Source organism: Triturus cristatus, chromosome 11 (genome assembly GCF_964204655.1).
Source record: "Triturus cristatus chromosome 11, aTriCri1.1, whole genome shotgun sequence".
NCBI classification, from domain to species: Eukaryota; Metazoa; Chordata; class Amphibia; order Caudata; family Salamandridae; genus Triturus; species Triturus cristatus.
This window is the reverse complement of record NC_140594.1, coordinates 277,004,903-277,024,910: the sequence shown is the minus strand read 5'-3', so window position 1 is coordinate 277,024,910 and position 20,008 is coordinate 277,004,903. Positions and strand designations below refer to the sequence as shown.

General features: G+C 43.6%; 1 protein-coding gene across 1 annotated transcript in view; it reads right to left on the bottom strand.

Moving 5' to 3' along the window:
• GAL3ST1 (galactose-3-O-sulfotransferase 1) overlaps positions 1-19,582 on the bottom strand; it is a 246,086-nt gene extending 226,504 nt beyond the window's left edge. The window contains exon 1 of the mRNA XM_085633340.1: positions 19,243-19,582. The gene's annotated coding sequence lies outside the window, so the exon portion shown is untranslated. The remainder of the gene's footprint in view (positions 1-19,242) is intronic.
• Positions 19,583-20,008: the final 426 nt, after the last annotated feature.

Sequence of the window (20,008 nt, the reverse complement as noted above, 5' to 3'; positions counted from 1 at the left end):
GGGCTGGGTGGGGTCACGGGGTGGAAAAGGGAGCTTGGGAAAAAACTAAATCCATTTTTTAAATCCATACACGTGTACATCCATTTATTATTGGCAGACTCACATTTCATTTTGCTAGATCTCAGACGGAGCCATTGACCATTGTCGCAGTTTTTCAGTGCATCTCTATTTATGTTGTTAGGTTGTACGGATATTACCATCCCTGCTGCTAATGGCTAAAAAGGAAATTTTGAAAGTAGTTTCTTTTTATGTTAACGGCCTCAACAATAAAAAGAAAATGCGGGCCATCGACGCATGGATTAAGACAGCAAATCCTGTGGCCATTCTAATACAAGAGACCCATATACCAGCAGGGAAACTAGCAGATTTCTGAATGTTTAGGTCCTGGGCAGTGTACAGGGGATTCTCCTCCTCTTCGGCATCCCATCGGGGCACGGCAATTTTTCTCAGTAAAAAACTTCAGGCTGAAGTTCTTAATTTTGTAAATGATCAGCGTGAAAGGTGGTGTTGGGCCACCTGTAACCTAGGGGGCAGACTTTTAACTTTCACCAGTATATATACCCCAGTGGAGGATAATCCAACGCCGTATGAGGAAATTTTTCAATCTTTAATTCAAGTACCCGGCGAATTGATCTTAGGGGGGATTTTCTAATAAACCCTAAAATCGACTCCTCTGCTTTGTCCAAAAAACAGTTAAAACCTAAAACTTTAAGAGTTTTACAAAACTATGGCTTGACTCCCTGGAGGGCAGTATTCCCAACTAGGATTTTTTATTCTGGTAAACTTTGGCATACCTCCCAAAATTACAGGGTTGGTCCAGAAACTATACTTGAATGCAGAAGCCAACATAATTATTAACACCACGGGGTTGGCCAAGTTAAGATTAAACGGGGGACTAGACAAGGATGTCCATTGTCCCGGGTAATATTTGCCTTTTTTTCAAGCCATTGGCAATTGCCATTAGGAATAGTACAGATATCTGCCCTCCAATACTAACTATGGCAACATTGAAATTGTAGCCTGAGAAAGAGGTTCAAGCTAAAACTTTTGAGATCTTTGAGCAATTTGAGTCGCTTGGCAGATATAAAATAAATTTAAAAAGACAGAAATTATACAGTGTGGCGGAACACCTATGGATTTACATCTCGATATTCTTTCCTATTCCTATTTAAATACAAAACCGAAAAGATATCTTGGTGTTTATATGATTTGAATATTGCCCCACTATTACGAAAGGTCCAGGATTTATTCTTTCGATGGAATTCTCTTCCATTAACCATCTTGGGAAGGGCTGCATTGATTAAAATGTCTGTTCTCCCACTATTTAATTTTCTTTTCTCAGCAATTCCCTGTGTCTTAATGAGCTCTTTTTTTTACCAAAATAGAGTCTATGTTTACATCTTTTCTGTGGGGAAAGAAGGTCCCCCGAATCGGACTCAGCACTTTATATGAGGAGCTGGAAAATGGAGGATTTGCTCTCCCCAATTTGAGGGATTATTATTTTTCATATTTTGCACAATATATGTCCAGATTTAAGCCGGAATTTCAATCGGGTCCTTTTACTAACTATTTTATTTACTTAATTTGTAAAGAAAATCAGATCCACTGCCCATTAACAATTGTTAAATCTCCTAAATTAGTACGGTATAAGTGCGTACAGTGGTTTTTCCATAAACGCCAGGCTTTTTATAGAAGATACTCTATCCCCGCAATTAACTCTTCAACTCCGTTATCTGGCCCTATCTTACTATCTGGGATTAGAGAATCATCAGTAATTACACTAAAGTGGGCCAAGGTTGGATTTTGGAAAATATCAGATTTTTTAAGGAATGATAGATGGCTTATCATAACTGAAATGTCTTATTTAATTCCAAATTACTTCCTTCTCCTTGGGTCATACAATATTTTTAGTAAGTTCCTGAGTAAACTTGATTTGGTCCAGATCATCGAGCAGAAATGTTTAGTATACGATCTATTAGAAGATACAGCATTTAAGAAACCTGGGGTATGGAAAAAGTGTTTAGCCTCTATCAAGTTTATCGATCTGGAGGGGAAGGCCATAACAAAATGGGCTAAACAGGAGGAGATGGAAATCAAAGCGAGTATGTGGTCAGTAGTTAATAATCTCAATTTTAACACATTAAGGGAAGCTAATTGGCAAAGGATGTTGTTTTTTAGTAAATGGCTACTTTATAGAACTCCTCTTTTTCTATCTAAAATGTATTCTAACCAATCGGCGCAGTGCTTTCGTTTCCTTAGCCATCCTTCAGCCAGTTGGGCACATATTATATTATAATGCCCCTTGATTCAGAGGTTCTGGAATGACATTTTTGCTATCTGGAACTCGAATGCGGCATTTCAATAGGTTTGAATACCTGGCTAATAATACTTGGCAATGACCCAGACCTTCTTCTTTCAGACAAGCTGATCAAACTATTATACATTGCAACGGCTGTCGCCAGATCACTTCTGCTTCAGAGATGGAGATCAGATCTTATAGCATCTGTACATGAATGGGTCCGAAAAATGAGGCAAGTTAAAAGAAGTGAACGAGCCTATGCATTGCGAATTGGTGGACGTAAGAAGTTTGAGAGGGTTTGGGCAGCCTATTTTGATTAAGAACTCAAAATTTAGCTTATCTTTTTGGAGGTATTCCCAGTATGTTTGACTCCTTTGTATTGCAATACCAGTATTTCGATCTATTATACGACATTTCAAATTCTCCTGGAATCTAGTTATATCAATAATTTCAGGATGAACTAGTATTTTGCACATACTCGCCGATTTTTATGTATATGTTTAGGGTATCTAAGGTTTAATCAATTGCTTAGTTGGTATTAATGATTGGCAGTGGATGCTGTTTTAGGATTTTATGCTTCTTCTTATTTTTTTTTCTTTGAATACTGGCTTAAATGTCTATATTGTCTATCTTTATTGATGTTAGGATTTACTCCCTTCCGGCAAATCGGTGCAATTTAACAATTTTGTATCATTTTTGACATATTTAATAAATGTTATGGATGTATTTATGGAGAAAAAACTTTTTGTTATATGGATTTCAATAAAAAAATATATTTTAAAAAAATGAGTGTTGTAATGTGTGAGGACATCAGCAGTGCATGGCAGAGGGTTGTAGGTTATAATTATCTAAGTAAGCTATAACCAGTGAATTTCAGAGTATTATCGGATTCTAAATGCTTCTTTTATATCATTTCAACACCTAACTATAATGCCATTTTAACCATTGCTTTTTTTAGTGAATGTCTTGTTTTTTTATGTAGCTAAGAGCTTATACCATACCTAACTATAACATCACTTGAACCTTTGTGTTTTTTCAGAGAATTTCTGTGGTTTTTTCATCATATTCAACCATCTAACTGACTGCACATGGCCTCCAGCCTGGCCCTCTGCCTAACTCCTGCACAGGCAGCCAACCCCCCACTGTGCATGGCCTTTGGCAGTACATAGTGAAGGGTTGGCCACAAGGCCTGAGCCCAACTCCATCCAGGTGCCCAACTCCCCACTGTGCATGTCTTTGGCCATGTGCAGAAGGGGGTTAACTGCAGGGCTGGGCCTCTGGCCCACATACTAGGTCCTACAGGAGTACCACGGTGCCCACAGCCAAAATATATTTTTTGCTTTTTAGCACCTTAGGGGTCCCTTTGGGTTCCCTCACAAGTTCCTAGCGATCAGGATATCACCACCATGCCCCTTACAGCTAATTTTTCAAACTCTTCTAGAACACAGGGACCAAGTCCAAAAGTCCTATAAGGGCAGCCACAACCTTTTCTTTTGAACTGTGGACATCCAATCATATCTCTTGGTTCAAATGACCTGACCCACAACACCAAAATGGAGAAAAATGTCCCTCCCTCAATCATAAGACCCTATGTTTTTTTAATTGTTTGTACCGCAAGCCTCCCGCAGAACCTACAGTCCAGTTATAATGAATATTCTCACCCTTCAAGCTACACTTGAGCACCTCTTTATTTGATATTTTATCAAAAATGGCTGAACAGGTTTACATCAAATTAAAAAAAACAAATTTATTATTTTTTTCTGTATCAGAGAGCAGAGCTTCCTAAAGCAATTAACATGACAAATCAATGTCTTGGGACCCCTCCTTTTTCTTAGCCCCCTACAATCAGCCAGAAACTTGCTATGAAAGAAGTGAGGTGGCTAAATAATAAAAGGTTTTGTACCGATCCATCAACCGTGCAGAAGTTATTAGTGAAACAAACACTCTTCCTACGATAACTCTGACCTAACTTTAACTACACAGTGGTGATCGCTACTGTGTAATATATACAGTGATACATTTGAGATGGTTGTTGCAGGTGGGACCCACCAGCACATATTTTATCTCAGTAGACTTAGAAGCACAGCAAGAAAGAGAAAAAAAATGCAAAATGCGAAAAGAAAGATGGAAAAACAGTGACAAAGGAAGAAAGCTAAAATGAGAAAGAACCTGCAGGCTTGAAATATAGACCCAGGGAGTGTCTGGTGGTGGACTCTTGCCCCACCAGACCAGTGTAGTATTCAATTGTGTAATTTCAAATGTTGGATTCATGTTAACAATGATGTCACCGAATATGTCATGAGTGAAGCACCATGTGAAGTCACAACCATTGCATGGCAAGGGCACAAGTTATAGTTACTTCAATAACTATAGCGTTGGATTTCAGTGTTTGTTTTGTTTCAAATAACTATAAGGTCACCTTAACCTTAGTTGTTTTCAGTGAATTTTTAAAGTTTTTTAAACGCAATGTAAGATATTAATATCAAACTTAGCTATAACGTCACTTTAACCATTTTTTTTCAGTGAATATCTGGGTTTTTATTTCCAACCTTAAGTAATATGTTGTAGCCATATGTAACTATACCTATCCCCCCCCCCAGAGATGGCCTTTGCTCATGTGCGCCCTAATTTGTCTGCAGGGCTTAAGCTGTGGCCAGGCCCTGTGCTCAACCCCCACAGGCAGCCACCCACCACCTCGCACAGCCTTTGGCGGTGTGCAGCATTGGCGTCGCTGCAGGCCTAGACTGTGGCGTGTCCCTTCTCACCCCCCCGGGGGCCACCCCCCACAGAGAGAGGCCTTCGGCCATGCACAGCATACGGTTGGCCACCACCAACCACCCGTACGTGACCAGCCCACCACAGACACACACAAACCCTTTAAAAAAATAATTTTCCAATCTCAAGGGACTCTCGCAGGAGCCAGCTTGGGCCCGTGTGCTTCCGCAGGACTCTTGTGGGAGTAAGGAGGGCTGTCGCTGGTTCCCGCAAAAGTCCAAAGGGATCGCAGCATGGCCAAAATTTCTTTTAGTTTGATCTCAGAGGTGGGGTGTTTCCCTCACATGGTCCAGGAGGTCAAGGTCCCCCTACCCTGCCCCCTTATACTTTATTTTTATTTTATTTTATGACACGGGACCAAGCTCCTATATCCTGTAATGGCAGCTCAACATTTCCATTCATGTTGTGGTCAGCCAATCAGACAGCAAGTTCCTGCAGGACTCTAGGAGCCTTTTGCTGCTGCATGATTGAGACAGGTAAAGAAAAGCTCCCTGGACCAATTAGATCGCTCTATTATTTGAAGTCGCATGTCCACGAGATTCCCCCAACAGTCTCGAAAACCCAGCAGTCCAGAGTTACATACAATTTGAACCATAATTAGTCAAAAACGACTTAGTAGATTTACACCAAATCACAAAAAGCATGCTTACTTATAAAGATCTAGCACTCTGCCACATTTGTGGTAATTCCCTTCAGCAGTTTGGGCTGTAGACATGTTCAAAAGTACGTAAGGAAACTGCATGGGGTAATTGCGATTTGGGACCCCTATATTTTTTCAGCCCTGCTTGACAGAGCACCCTGAAACTTTCAAGGAAGAAACTGAGATGGATTAACTTTTTTTCAGAAAGTTTTGTGAAGATTTGTCGAATAGCGGCATAAGTTATTAGCAAACCCACTTTAAAATAATCTTCCCATGGCCCCAAAGTTATTACACACTGTGGGTGTTCCAGGTGAGACTGGGACATCCATTAAAAAAAAAAAAAAATCAAGTAGCAAAGAATGAGCCGCAGGACCCGCTCATTTATTTTTCACAGCTCCAAGCAAGGAGCACTTCATAATGCCTGCACGGACCTTTTATTTATAATTTTGGATCCAGTCGGTATCCTTAGAAGGGGCCTGGGCCACCACCAAGCATATTTTTTAATGTTGTAGAGGGCTGCAGGAGACGCAGCAGCCCCCCAGCATCATTAGAAAAAACACAGTAAGTCTCCTGTCATTGAATCCCTGACCCCAGGAGAGCTTACAAAATATATTTCAAGGCACCTTGAGATGGAGCTGTATGCTCTTCAGGTGTAGTGCTGGGAGCCCTTGTGGTAGTTTCTATAGCTACACTTTGTGGCCTGAATTTTTTTTAAAAAGACTTAAAAATATGTTCAATGTTTTTGTATTGAAAATATTTTGCGACAATCACTATTATTATACACCAGGTGTGTGAGGCAAGGGGATGGGTGACCGCTAAGGGTTGGGCGCACATCAAGCCAGGAAATGGACATCTTACTTTACCTTAAAAATTCGCACACAAAAAAAAAAAAAGGTCAAAGGGATGTTACAATTAGGTGAAAATGTCAGTTAAAACAAACTGAAACAAACTAACAGAACCAATTAAATTCACTAGTTATAGTTATCGCACATAACTATAACTCATGTCCTAAAGTAACTATAACTCATGCCCTCGCCATGAACTGCTAATTAACTTCCATATTACATCACTCATTACATATTGTATGACCTCATCAATAACATCACTGCAAAATCTGAAATGTCAGCATTGATAACACGTGGATGGCGGCAGCACGACTTATACTTACTTTAGGGCACTAGTTACAGTTATGTAAGATAACCGTAAGTGGGGAATTTCAGTGATTTTGTTTAAAACGGTAGGATTTAGCTGATATTGACACCTAACTATAACATCCTTTTTACCTTTTCAATGAATTTTATATGTATAGATTCTATATAATGTGTACATGGATCTATATGTGTGTGTGTGCGTGCTTGTGTGAGTGGGCCTCTCAGGTGAGTTTATACTTAGCACTGCATGCATCAATTCCAGTGTTTCTGTTTACCTCTGCCAACAAATGGCGGCGGGCTACCGACAAGGACGCGATCCTCTTAACATCAGGATTTTTGACCCGTGAGAAAGGAACGGCTGTTCCGAAACGCGTTGAGCATTGTTTGTCATATCCTTTTGCAATAAACCACGTTTAAACTGGATTCTGGGCTGGGCGCAATCTTTTGCTTTCAAGAGAAGGATTGGTGTTCATATATATCCACAAAGAAAAATTAAAGGCTGAACACCAGGAACACAGTGTAACCCCAATTTTAATATCAGGAATCTTATGACAAACACCGACACGTTTCAACCCTTAGGTCTATATGTTTCATATACATACATATGCCTGCCCCACCCTTAATGGAGCATTCTGAGATTTGTAATTCATAACATTATTTGTTCAATTTGCAAATCACCAAAATATTGATGTATGTCCTAATCATTGTAACTCATAATGCTACGCATCAATTTTCATATTGCCATTATTCTTGTAGCATTAGACAAATGTGGTAGATTTATTGAAATAAAACAGTATATGCATGTGTTCCTGAATTGAATGTTATCATCTTGGCTCAGAGCCCAACTAAATACCCAACATAATTCACATTTTGTATAATCATTATAGAACGCACTGCTGCTTATATTGTCTTCATTGTAGCAGAGCTGAAGAGCTCTCTATCTGTTGAGCACTATCATGGCCAATATTAATACATGCATTCATGGTCAACATATCCACATTAGGATATGCCAACCAGGGACAGATAGAGAGCTCTTCAAAGATGATACTCTTTAACACTGAAAATTCTAGCAGCCATATTGTGTTAGAGATTTAAAATCCAACACCTTCCCTACTATTGCACAGAGTGGAGTTGGAAAAGTAAAGTATACTATTCCAACATCCAGCGCCCCCTACAGCAAGTCATTGTTCCGACTTGCGTTGTAAAGGTATGTGGTGTAACAACGCGGTCATTGTATAGACCGCTTGTTGTACTGGCATGCGTTGTAAACGCATACAGACTAATGTGCCATATTCAATCAGTACGCAGTGTTTAATTTATTCTAAAAAGTGCATCTGTAGAGCTAGAATCTTAGTATATTCAGAACCGGTGAAGAATAATCCGTCTGCCAAGACCTAAATCAGGCCTCTAGTGTTCAGTCAATCAGTCAAAATTCTTTATTCAATCAAAACAAATGACCATAAAAGATACATTCTCATATTTCATCAAATATTACAAAACATATATAGTCATGATAAAAGCATGCAATACAAAGAATTGTTGAAAAAGTTAAAACCTTCTCAGGCTTAAAGTATTTTATGACAAACTGGTTCAGCGTTATAACATTGACCTCCAGCATATAGCACTTTGCATAAAAAATGCTACTGAAAAACACAAACTAGGTGACGAAAGATTGTAAAAACACCATAGCAGCCCTAAATTGTCTAAAATGTGCTTGTCTTAAAAACGGAATATATATAGAACTTCCTCAATGCAGAATAGAATTTACAAAATAGCAGAAAGTGCATCGTATTTTGTGCAAAGGAACAATCACGTGGGCAAACAGGCAAATTCTTAAAATAGGTTTGTGAAAGACACCAAGAAACGTGCAATATTCAGCCTCAACCTAGTCAACAGAAATATGTGGTTCTTGTTCACGTGGCCCAAATAAGATATGGTTCAGTACCAGGGTTGTGCAAATCATGTCATAGGTTAATACCGTTGATTTCTCAGAAATACTGTGCAGTATTACAATATTACAATTAGACATAAAAATTGACTTCAAAGATTTGGAATGACTAGTGGAAAAGGTTTCTGGTTTGTCGGAAAGATCTGTTATGTTCAAACTTCTACAAGTATTGCAAATATACAACAACCAGGGGATCTTTAAATCTTTGTCCAAGTTGAGACAGTCAGCTAACAGTGACCGATTAAAAGAAGTTGCCTTCTTGGTCCAGATCTTAAACCACAGAAAAAGAGGCTGTAATTAAATTGGATTGTTAATATAATCTTACTCCACTTCAGAGTGGTATATATGGGTAGAGGTTGTTGTTGGGAGAGCTAGCAATCTTCTAATAAAGCCATTCTAGACCCTTTGGATATGTGGATATGCCCTGATGCCCCACAAACTGGCCCAATAAGTAGCAATAGAACTGCAATTGCATTATAAACCCCCATTAGCTCTCTAGTTGGTTTGCTACCAAGTCTAGAGGCAAAGCTAAAGACAGCCTCAGTACTTCTAGCCAGGGCCACAGCTTTAGCCATACTCAGAGGGCCACATCTCTATCATCAAAGAGTACCCACAAATACGGATAAAACATCTCTTCCTTAGCCACTGTTTGCTTATCAAGAAGTAATGGTGAGACACTGCTCAATTGTCCCAAGGCCAGCATGAAATCCAAATTGCTACTCAGAGAGAATGATATTGTCATGGGCCCAGGTTTGAAGACACTCTATTAAAAATCCTGCCTAATATTTTTGCAGTAGAATTGATTGCTATTGGGTGGCAACATCGAGGGTTCCCTTTGCGTTCCTTCTTGAAGAAGGATGCAATATCCGCAGGTTACCGTACTTTAGGAGGGCCAGTACTTAAAGTCGCCTTAAAAACATTAGCCAAAAAAGGGGTCCACAGAGGCATGTTTTCCTTAAAAAGATCCACAGGGATTCCATCTAGCCCTTGAGCATTCCCACCCGGGCATCTATTTATAGCATCTATAACCTCTTCTAGCCCTATATGAAGGCCAGAGAAGGAAAAAGAGAGGGCGTCCACTAGAGAAAAATCTGTATCCTGCAACTGAATGCCATGAGACGCCTCAATTGGGGCTGAACCCGAATACACCTGAATGGCTCTTTCCCGAGCCATTAGAACTCTCCTGTACTCCTTTCTGCACCCACTGCTGAACCCCTTCTAATTCCTTTAGAAGAAACCTCCTATCATAGTCAAATGTAATACCAAGCAGGGTAGTCTGCACACAGTGGTTGTTGTAGCAACAATAAAAATACAACAAAACGAAAAGGAGAGACATATGAGTAGACAAGAAAATGAAGTACACCAGGAACTTTCAGCCCCGCGTGAACGGAACAGTATGTGAAACACCGTGAAGCTGCTGGACCTGTTTAACATGTCAAGCAGACACCGCACGACCAGGACTGTCAATGCAGAACGGGAGAACTGGTTTGATGAAGTATTGAAGGAGAAGCTCTCGCTCTTTGGTTGGCTGTTCCATGAAGACAGATAGAGCAAATGAAATATACAGAGTTCACATTAACATGGTATCTGTGTTCTTGCTCACATTGCCGAAAATCTGGAAGCCCGTGGCAGCCAGATATTTGTTATTCTTGTCGCAGAATGGATTACATGGATGTACAGCACACACACACACACACACTGCACACCAACCTCCAATCACAACCACAACGCTCATTGCTCTACACACATCCTAGACACTTCCTCACATGCCTAACATAGAGACATTTATTAATTTAAGCACACACTCATAGAGCAGACCCCATACATTAGGCATACACTCATTCACATCTTGGCAGGTAAGGTTTTGTCTTGCCTGTGGTGAGTAAAAAAGAAGCTTATTGTTAAGGTTCTGTCTGTGATATTTGTGTGAGGCCCACATGCCTGCACCCTGTTTTTACCGTGCACCCCTTTTCCAATGCCATTGTTGTGAACCTTTTCTTCCAGTGCTTCAGTGAGGTCTGAATGCCCATCACCCGCTTCCCCATGGTAAATGAATACTTGCTGAGAGGCAAAACCAAGCGCTAAGATACAAGTAGCTTTCTCGGCGCTGCTGCCCAGGGACGTCTTGCATTACACTGAAACTGCCTCTGACAACCATGATGGGTCAGCAGCATAATCCTGTGTGTGGCTTCTGTGCAGCCATGTAAGAGTCACCTGAATCAGACATCAAACTGTGTCAATGCGAATGTGTAGCGTTAACCCTACTATTCCCTGATCAATGAGAGGAGGCATAAAGCACAGAGAAGATACTGAATAGCAGTGATAAGCATTCTGAAGAAAAAGTATTGTTAATGCTATAAAACGTCTTAAAGTTACAAGAACCCTATTTAATGGCTCCCGTGTGGTGGATGCGCAGCGGACGCGTGCAGCGGGCGCGCCGCTGGCAAGCCCGTCTGCGCCCATCCATGTCCGGATCACAGCCATCGCCAGCCACGCTGCATCTTTTGTCCCAGCAACTAGATTAACTTGGACAAGGAAGCAGCTCTTACATTTGAGCACAACAAGATGTCCTGGCCCTCCTTGTATCATTCTCAACACCAATTTGGACTGCCAGGACATCCTAGGTCAAGCGCCTCAATGTAGCACCTGCACCTTTTCTTTGAGGCACAAAGAGGGGTGGAATAACAGGTGTATTCCCCCCCAAAAGTCACCCTCAATACATCATATGGCCACAAACCGTGTATTCAAGGCCTGCTTGCTAAATTGTAGATCTTTATCAAAACATATTGATGAGTTTTGGCTAGCACTGAAGACAAACTCTTGGGACCTTATGTTTTTAACGGAAACATGGTTAAAAGATTGTTCTAATCCCAATATTTTCCTGGTGATACCTGGGGGTTTTCGGGTCATTACCTCTAATCGGGTTGGCAACAGAGTGGGGGGCAGGTTCGCTATAATTCTGAGAGATGATTGGGAAATCTCAAGCAAGAGATTAGACGGCTCTGGGATGATCGAGGCCCTGTCTTTCTGCATTAAAACTTCCCCGGCATCGTCCTTAGCAGGGTTGCTGGTCTATAGACCCCTGGATACTCCTTCCAGCTACCTCCTTGAGCTGTGTGGCACTATTGCAGACCTGCCTCTTAGACGTCCCAACTTTGTTGTCCTTGGAGACTTCAATGTCCATATGAACAACAGTAACTGCTCCTTGGCCTCTCAGTTAGCAGATACTCTTAGTGGCATGAATCTAGCTCAGAAGGTGTGCGATCCCACCCATAAAGTTGGACACATGCTGGATCTTATTTTTACTAATGATCCCACTCTGATGGTGGAGGCTCCGCACCCTCTTACTTGGTCAGACCATTGGTTAGTTCCTTTTAGCTGGGCTACCCCTACATGGTTAAATAAAGATAGTTCCTTGTATGAAGAGAGGAGAGATTGGAGAAAGATATCCCCCAAGATCATGGATTCCCTGCTACAGGCTGACCCACTTGAGCGGTCGGATGACCCCTGTAGGGATGCATGCTCCTTCAATTCTTGGGTTACCTCTGCCTTGGAAAAAGTTGCCTCAATCCAGAAATTGAAAAAGGCCAGGAGGAAACCCTCCGACCCTGGTTTACTGCTGATCTCCAGGTGGAGAAAAGATCTTGTAAGAAGCTGGAGTGCGCATGGCGCAAAGCATAAGATCCTGAGGCAAACATAACACCATCAGAGACTACATGACCTGCCAAATTAAGTCCTCCGACAATTCACTCAAAGAAGTTTTTAAGATTGTCCATGGCTTTATTACACCTACTGCGTTAGATAGCACTATTGTTCCCTCAGCTCCCCTTTCTGAGGACCTATCTCTTTTTTTTTCAGGAGAAAGTGCAATCCATCTACTCCTCCTTATCCCCAGCTGGGACACTTACGATTCCTAAACCTACTCTCGACCTTCCTAGGCGATGGTCTGAGTTCAGCCCGTTTGGCTTTGCTGCTTCCCTGCTGGAACTGGGAAAATTCAGATCAGGTTATCCTGGTGACCCCTGCTAAGTAGGCTGGCTGTTGGGTTTAATCGGCACTTGAACCCTATATGGAACTGCTATCTGAGGACAGGTATCTACTCCGCCATCTGGAAAGCGGCCTACGTACTGCCTATCTTGAAAAAAGCGGGTGCCGATCCTTTGTAGCTCAAGAACTTCAGGCCTATTTCCCTTTTGCCTGTCCCAGCTAAGATTCTTGAGAAGGAAGTTCAGAAGCAATTATCTGACTTCCTTGAGTCTAGCAACTGCTTGCATGACTCCCAATCTGGTTTTAGCTCGGTATATAGTACAGAGACTGCCCTATTGAAAGTGACAGAAACTGCACGTGAAGCCTTAGATCAGGGTAACTCAGCCATGCTTGTGCTGTTGCATCTCTCCGCAGCATTCGACACTGTGTCTCACCAAATTCCACTGGGGAGACTCGAGCAACTAGGAGTGATGGGCACTGTGCTGGCTTGGGTCCGCTCCTTCTTAGAGGGCCGGTCACAGCAAGTATTTCTGCGCCCCCATGTCTCCGCTCCTAAACCTCCGGTGTGCGGGGTGCCCCAGGGCTCTGCCCTGAGCCCCACCCTGTTCAACGTTTATCTGGCCCCGCTGACCTCCCTTGTTGAGCAGTGGGGAGTGAGTGGTCTCCTATGCTGATGATACTCAGCGTTCACTTTCAAAGAGCATTCAGAAGCAGCATTTGATACCTTTAAGACCTGTCTGGTCAATATCTCGACCTGGATGACTGAATGCTGCCTCAAATTAAATACTGATAAAACAGAGGTGCTGTTTTGGATGTATGACATTACAACGCGTGTCATTACAACGCGTGCAGTTACATCGCATGCGTTACAACGTATGCGATGTTGCAACGCTATACCATTACAACGCAAGTCTTTACATCGACTTGCGCTAGATGGCGTGCTAACATTAGAAAAGTGTAATTTACTATTCCAACTCCAGTCCACTTAACAGTAGGGAAGGTGTTGGGATAGTAAACTACACTATTTGTAATGTTAGCCCGCCATCTAGCGCAAGTCGATGTAAAGACTTGCGTTGTAATGGCATTGCGTTGTAACATCGCATGCGTTGTAACGCATGCGATGTAAAAGCTGCGCGTGGTAAAAACCGTGTTGTAATGGCTGTTCCCCGTTGTTTTTCAACCCACCCTCTTCTCCGTCTCCCGAACTCTGGTGGCCCTCGGTGTTGAATCCCCCTCCTTTCTCCAGTTGAGATGGCTACAAATTTTGGTTTCAAATTCGATACACACCTGTCCTGTAAAGCTCAGATCTGCCAAGTCTCCTTGGCTTGCTTTTGGAAATTAAAAGCCTTGCGGAAATGTCTACACTTCCTCCCCATGGACTGTCGGAAGACTGTAGTCCATGTCATGGTGACATCAAGGTCAGACTACGCTAATAATCTGTACCTGGGTCTTCCTACCTATCTGACCCATAGACTGCAGGTTGTACAAAATGGGGCAGCCAGACTTATTAGAAATGTGCCGCTTCGTCACCACATCTCCCCCCACCTGAGGAGCCTTCACTGGCTGCCTGTCCTAAAAAGGATAGAGTTCAATGCACTTACCGTCGCCTTCAGAGCAACTAGGGATAGGGGCCCGCTATACCTGCGTCAGAGACTCTGGAAATACCAACAAGCAAGGACCCGCAGGTCTAATCTTCAGCAACTTCTTTGCATCTCTCGCTTCTCTAAAACTAGGATTGGTGGTAGAGCTTTTTCAGTTAGAACCGCATCCTTGTGAAACTCTATGCCGGTCCACCTTCGGAAGGCAGACTGAACACGCATTTCGGAAAGCGCTGAAGACCTGGCTATTTGCCTGCCCCTAATATGCAGTTCTTCTCTCTCCCCCTCCTCTGCAGGATCGACTGTCAGCGCCGGGACACCTCCGTTGGAGGTAGCCGTGCACTCTACAAGTGCCCATGACTTGACTTGACTTGACTGAAATCCTGTTAGCCAGAGATGGAGGACCGAGATTATAGACACATTTATGAGATGGCTGCAGTCTTGCATAGCTAGCCAATGCAGGGAGCATCTTGCCTGTGAGACATGGTCTCTTTTACGGAGGAGGTTAATCAGTCTAACCACTGGGTGTGAGGCGGGAGAAGAGCAGTGTGCTGTTGCAACACTATAATCTCAAGTTTACTGCTTCCACCTACTAGCAAAGCTTTGTGAGCAAGGGATCCATTGGTGAGAAGGGCTTTAGTTTGGTCAATTGATTATAGCAACTCCCTAGCTCTGTTCTGGAAGTTCGGTGCCCTGTGGGCATTGACCAGGAAACCTCTTTTCTTTACTTCCAAGGTAATGGGTATGTTTACCTATAACAACTGTGGATGTATTATGTATGTGGTATTTCTGTAGGGTGAACCTAGTCAATAGGTAGCAGACAGCGCTTGGAAGTGAAATTGAGTTCAGACTAATTCTTCCATCAGTAGTAAATATAATCAATTTGAGTTTATTGCTGTTAAGCTGGAAATAAGTATTTTGCAACCTGACTTCTGCTTGACCCAACCGTATCTCAAATAATACCTGGGAATCATTGGGGAATTTAAGGTATAGTTGGGTATAATCTAAATATCTAAGATATTGAATAGCACTACCACATATACATTGAAGAATGCTAGTGACAGAGGGGTACCCTGGGATTAGAACTCTTTCAGAATATTTCTCTGGGAACTATGTGACAAAAACATGAAAATCAGCTCAAAGTGTTCCCTTCAGCGCAAGCCACCATGGCCAGCCCAGTTAACTGCAAGGTAGTTCAAGGTATCAAAGGATGCAGAAAGGACAAGCATCAACATAAAGCACCCACCCCCTTCATCAGTTTCATGGCACAACAGGCAGATTTAGCACACTGAGCCAGATCTTGGATCATAAGGTGGGCCCCAACAGGCAACCCATTGGTGTCCCCGTGGTACTCAGTACCAGTGGTGGTACATCTGCCACCGGTATTTTTCCACACTCTGTGTCATCTCCATGGTACTCTGATCCCTGCATCAGCCTGCCCTGGGGAGTCCGCAGAGATCTTCGGGGTAATGAGACAGCAATGACAGAGCAAGGATGCACCAACAACACCTCTACCTATCTTTTGGAAATCAATATCAGAGATCTAAAGCAGTTCAAACACATACACTAACAGCATTCATAAACCTGCAATGCAGTGCTATCCCATGCAAGGCACATCATGATCCCAACACATTTTTGGCAACAAGTAATTGATACTGCTGATATGCACTATTGGGGTACAATGTCCACAATGCAGTCAGTCATGAACCTGTTGTAGTTCATCAGTAGCTGCCATGGTGGAAGCCTTGCTGAGGTCTTGCCACCAGCAGTGGGCCATCCTTCAAAGATTTGGTGGTGAGGGGGGCATGAGAACATGGAGTTGTGTTGCCCACTCCTGCACAATACATATGGTAGCACAGCTCAACACACGGCATTAAAAATTACAAGAAAAGTGACATTCAAAGTGAATGTGATGGGCTGAGCATCCCATTATAAATGCAGTTTCTGTTTTCTTGAGGGGTGGTGAGGCAGGGAGGCAGATGGAGCTTTAACCAAGGCACTCTGGTCTCTAGTAGACTGCTACACCCCTTTGTCTCAAAGGCTAGCCATCCATGGACAGGGCCCGCACTCACTCATAGCACGGGTGACAGCAAGGGGCTTGCAACGCAGGCAATCATCGTGAGGCCACAGCATTCTTCAATTGCAAGACCCTGTCCTCACATTCATCCTTTCTGCTACGTGGTGATTGGTCGTGTTAGAGGCCTCGCATGATCAGTCACACTGTTAGCGTGGGTTCCTGGAATTAAAGAATGTGTGAGAGGGAGCAAGAAGCAGGCATGAAGCAGGAGCAGAGTGGAAACACCATAAGAGCGAAGGAGGCTGTGAAACAGCTGCCATAATTGGTATGCTGGTGAGGGTGTGTGTATTTGTGCGCGTCTGCATGTTCGTATGCGTGTGCGTGTGTATGCGTGTGTGTGTGTATAAAATATATATATATCCCATGAAAAGCTCGTCGGACCATAGCCAAGGTGATAGTCCAGGCTTTTTGTGATCCTCTTCGATTTGAGGCGCTTTCTTTTCTTGTAGCATCTCAATAGGGCTATCCCGGCACAGATCTTTACAGTGCAGAAACTAGACCGACCTACTGTGGTTGGGGCTGTAAAATATCAAAAGAAAATACAATTGGGACTATTCCTTATCGCTTCTGTAAATTACATTGCTGAATCATAAAATCATATTAATCTTTATTTGTTTTGATAATGGCCTTTGTAAAAGATCTGCAGTCCATAAAACTCATAAAAGTATACCAATTAAAGTTAATCATTGCAACACTAATGGTTAGACACTGTGTAACAATGTTAAATCCAAACAATTTTTGTTTTAAATGTATTAACCAAGTAATAATCAGTGACAGTCGGGGAAGATAGCCCAAAGCGCGATGAGCATTCTGTAATCTCTTCCTTCATAGGCTTAGACCGAAGAAACCTCTTAGAATATGTTAAAGAACTGGTCAGATTAATAAACACATCCACTGTGAGCGCAAGGGTATAGACATGGTTTGCGAGCAATTCTTCCCATCTGCCTATGTTGGATTTCAATAAAAGCATCCACTTCATAAATAATCTCCTCACAGAGCAATCATTCAGATTAAACAAATAGAACTGGTTTATTTTCTATTGTGCACTTGCAGATTAATATTGTAATTTGGGTATTTTTCCACAGTGAGCCTGTTCGCATTATAACTACTTTCAAGTAACGCTTCTTTAAATGGCCAGCAAATGTGTATTCACAACTTTAATACATTATCAATTCAAAAAAATACCAAGTTCCACAAGTTCCTGTACGTTTGTAGCAAGTCCAGAACACTGCAACAGTGGTCTTGAAACACACTTCTTCCCCTGGCTGGGTGACAGGCTGATTCTAATCCTGTCTGGCAAAGAATCTCTGTGGCATCTATGCAAGGTCCCAGACTCACTTCCTGGAGAAGGTTCTGTTTCACTCAGATCAAGTGCTCCTTCCTCCCTCTCCGATAATTGGGTTCATCAGGGCTAGCCTTGAGTTATGAGTTGGGCTTACTGCGTTGCTCGAAAAGCCTCAAGTTGTTCGAGGTGGTTCAACTTATTCATTCATGCTTGGTGATTCCACATGCCTTCGTATGTTCATGTGGGGTATATGGTCATATTGCACATAAAGGGGAGAATGGAAATGCATCTGGCAAAATCGTGGGGTCCAAACAGGACGGTCTACACAGTGCGGTCTTGGTTATGGCTTGCTTGAATGAAGGGTACTGATGGGGGACCCTGGAAATAACCTAGCTTCAGCAAGCCCTCTTATCGCCCACAGAGCCCTAGTTAATCTCAGCAGACTCTTCTGCTATGGCTAGTATGCAGATTAAGGCTTTCCAGAGCTCCACATTTTTAAGTCAATGGCAGATACCTGTCATATTAGAATGGCAGAACTTGAGGCCAAATTCCTCACTCGAATGGTATTGTCCCATTGCTAAGGCCGATGCAAAAAGGGCTCCCTCTACACGAACAAGATGGCGGCCATTCGTTGTAGATGACCTAGGCATTCAAGGCAGCAGTACGAATTCTGCCCATCGCCTGGTGGCAAAGACAGCTTGTATGCAGACACACTGTGCGCCACCCAAGCGCCCCCTTCACCTTGGAAATTACCTCCTCATTCTTTCGCAAGATGGGGCTCTACATTTGTAGAATGTTTCCTTTTCAAGGAACAAACAAAGACTTGGCTGTGTGCCTCTTGAATGGGGAAATAACTGAAACTACACTGGGGCCGCAACTGACTTCGTTAGTCTGGAGAATTCTACAGCGGCATTGCGCAGCTCTCCCCGAAAAACGTGGCGAACTCTCTCACCTGTACATGGTAGACTCGTCCAGTGTGTGGTACTCCTAGTCTGTGTTTGGGATTTTTACCTTCACTCACAACCTGTGTGTGGAAGCCTCAGTCTGCGCGTGGCACCCTCGTCCTGTGCCTGGTACTCGCACCTTCTGTGTGGCACTAGCACCGTGTGTGACACTCACACTGTGTGTGTCACCCTCACACAGTGAGTGGGACTCACTCGGCATGTGTGCAGAACTAGTACCCTCAATTCCCCAGAGCAGCGCTGAATTTTGTAATTGCAACAGCGTTTAGAAGCGGCAGCAGTGCGGTGTTTGGAGCTACACAAAAAGAAATGTAGTGTTATTATAGTTAGTCTGGAACACTCACTAACAACTTCTCCCGCCCCTTCGCCCTCCTCTGTGTGTGGCCTGAGACAGCTCACTCTCCGGTGGTGTCCTTTGTTATCACACCCTCATACCCTCACTGTCAGCCCGTTTCGTAGCGCTCTCGCTTCTTTCTCTCTAGGACCCTCTCGCCATCGGCGCTGTGCAGTGATGTCTTACCTTGTCATTGGCATACACTCGTCTTGTCTCGGTGCTGCTGCTGGGGCCGGTACCGCTCACATGCTGTCCTCTTCTTCTGAGGTTCTGCACATAGACTACTCCTTGTGCAACAAACAACTGGTAATCATGTAAAGCGCTCTTATACCTTAGGGGCGAGTTCGCGCTTTGTAAAACAATGTTTTATGTTTTTTTAAATGTACGCTTGAGGAGGTGCGCTACGCTGCGGTCTAGTCCCGACCTCACATGACGCAGCCCCGGTACGCTCTCCCCGCCTCAGGTGAGTTACTTGGGTAACCTGCTCCCTCCCCCTGCTCCTTTCCTCCCTCCCTCCCTCCTCGCAGTCAGTGTGCCACCACGGTCACCTGACCAACCCCTCTCTGACCCCTCCTCGGGTCAACGCGCCACCCCAGCGATCACCTGCACACCCCTCCTTCCCTTCAGCGCGCGAGTATGGCTCCGGACCTCTGCGGTCACCTGCAGGCCCTCCCTCCCTCGCTCGCTCCCTCATCCGAGGCTGTCTTAGCCCCGCCGCTCTCCCTCCGCCCAGCCCGGGCCGGTGCTCCGTACAGGGAGCCCATTCACTGCCGCCCACAACAAGCGGCCGCTTGTCTCCATCTGCGCCAACAAAGGCCCTCTCATGGGGGGCCTCTGGGGGCTGCCCCGGGCCAGGCCGATGCTGGGATCAGAGGACCATAGAGACGACACAGAGTGTGGAAGAATACCAGGGGGACAGAGTGCCACTGGTTCACCGTGGGTAGAATACTCG